Source organism: Mastomys coucha, unplaced genomic scaffold (genome assembly GCF_008632895.1).
Source record: "Mastomys coucha isolate ucsf_1 unplaced genomic scaffold, UCSF_Mcou_1 pScaffold14, whole genome shotgun sequence".
NCBI lineage: Eukaryota > Metazoa > Chordata > Mammalia > Rodentia > Muridae > Mastomys > Mastomys coucha.
In genome coordinates this window covers 4,732,565-4,734,986 of record NW_022196896.1, presented here as the reverse complement: position 1 = coordinate 4,734,986, position 2,422 = coordinate 4,732,565, and the positions used below count along the sequence as shown (strand labels likewise).

At 33.3% G+C, this 2,422-nt stretch overlaps 1 protein-coding gene across 3 annotated transcripts in view; it reads left to right on the top strand.

Annotated features, from left to right (window-relative positions):
* Nucleotides 1-2,422, top strand: part of Gabrr1 (gamma-aminobutyric acid type A receptor rho1 subunit) — a 37,802-nt gene that overhangs the window by 22,228 nt on the left and 13,152 nt on the right. The window lies entirely within an intron of this gene.

Below are 2,422 nucleotides of genomic sequence, written 5' to 3'. Positions count from 1 at the left end.
GGGAGAGAGAGAGAGAGAGAGAGCAAGCTTAAATCTCTCCTGTGGGCCTTGGGATGTTTAGCTGCCAGTGGAACTCTCCCACCCCCACCCACCAGACCTTAGTGCAAGGGCAGCTATAGAACCTGGTGGTCCTCCCCTCCCTGCCGTGGAGCAAGCTCAGACTCTCACCAAAGGGAATGGTCCTGGTTGGGTTTGGCTCCTCTTTACCATAAGGATGGTGAGTTTTAAATTGACACACTTTGCTTTGGGCTCTAGTGTCGAAGAATGGCAAAGACAAACTCACATACTAACATCAAAGTTGAATTCCTGTCCCAGTGTCCCAGGGACATCTGTAGCCACCATCCCTCTGTCCTCATCCAGGCTGCAATCTAGTGGTGTCCCAGGGGCATCTGTAATGATCCCTTAGATCATGGCTTGCATATAAACAGTGCAGGTACAAGATTTTCATCTCCTTGATTAGAAACCCATCTGTAGGATGTCCTCAGAGAGGTCATGGATCATCAGTTCCTTCTCTAGTAATATAGTAATATCAGGCTCATTCTCTCTGCAATCCTCATTTATGAGGATTTTTTTTTACTTTTATTGCATTATGATGAGAAAAGTTACGTGATTTCAATTTATCTGAATTTGTTAATATTTAAAAACATTTTAAGTAAATAGAATTAAATCATATTCTTATTTCCCTTTTGTACCCCAACTCCTCCCAGAGACCCGCTTCAATATCTACAATACATTTTTTTGTCATATTCCTTAAAATTTATAAAATATTATAACAATAAATAAGAGTATTATAAAAGTTGTTTGATATAAAACAACAATCTATTTAACAGTCTTATGTAGATGCTCGTCTATAGCAATACTGAAAATACATACGTTTTTCTCAATATAAATTTTAAATAACTCCAAACATATTAACTGTGTATTTCAAAATAATTCATCACTACTAGTATTTTCTTAAATGAACATAAGTATATAGTGTCTTTTTGTTTCTTTGTTTTGTATTTAGTAGAGTTTAAAATCTTGGCTCTTACTGTGGTACAAGCCCAAAATAAGAACAATTTTTAGACATTGGATTTCATTGTAATAAGGTTGAACTTCAATGACCCTCACATCACCAAAGGATTTTTACCTCCATTGTAGCTAAGCTAAGAGTGGACAGTTCTGCTGTGCGGAGGAATGAATTGTAGGCACGATTTTTGGATACAGACTTCCTGCTATGGTCAAAACTATTTGACTTGAGTGAGTGACTTTATTCTCAGCCCACAGAGAACAGGTTACATTCATTTAAGAACTGGTGTATGTATTAAGATGCTCTATCCATAAAGTCATTCACCAATGGTTTCAATGAACAATGGTTCTGCTTGGAGGGTGGCACAGACATTAGGTGAGGGTAAGAATCTGGTTCATTAGCTGTGATAATTTGGAAAAGCATTCATCTCAGAGAAAGAATAACTTATAAAGTCCTCTTGTTCAAACTTGATATGAGTTACAAATGTCAAGCAGAGCATTCAGTCTCATTCTTTGTTGTTCTCTTTCCTACAAACCACATCCCAAGTTAATTGTCTATGTTCTCCCTTGGGTATATAAATACTTTTGAAATATATTAGCTGTTCTGAAAACCATAGCATAGTGTAAAAACATGAAATAAACAATACTACTAATAGAGAGGCTGAAATAGGAAAAGCAAGATCTCAAGACTCTTATGTTGTACACAGCAAGACACTGTCACAAACAAGCTGAAAGTGCATATAGATTGTACAATATTGGACCTATTTCTCCAATTACCAAATTAGAGAAACCATTGGATGAGAATCAACAAATTTCTCATTCCTCATATTTTTGAATTTCAATCAATTAGGATATGTTGGTAATATTAATATTCATATTAAGATATTAAGAAAAAGTAATTGTCACTTCCTGTTGTTTTTATTGTAAGAGGTGGAATTAGATTTGTGTGGATTTGTTTTTGTTTTTTTTATTTTTTTTATTTTGAAAGTTTATTGATTTTTTTTGGATGTACATATTCACAAATGTAGTACATATTGATAAGGTATTTTTTTGTCATATTCTTTAAAATTTATAAAATATTATAACAATAAATATGAGTATTATAAAAGTTGTTTGATATAAAACAACAATCAATTTAACAGTCTTATGTAGATGCTCATCTATAGCAAAAGTGAAAATACATTTTTCTCAATATAAATTTTAAATAACTCCAAACACATTAACTGTATACTTCAAAACAATGCATCACTACTAGTATTTTCTTAAATGAACATAAATATATAGAGTCTTTTTGTTTGTTTTGTATTTAGTAGAGTTTAAAATCTTGCCTCTTACTGTGGTACAATCCCAAAATAAGAACAATTTTTAGACATTGGATTTCATTGTAATAAGGTTGTATTTCAATGACCCTCAC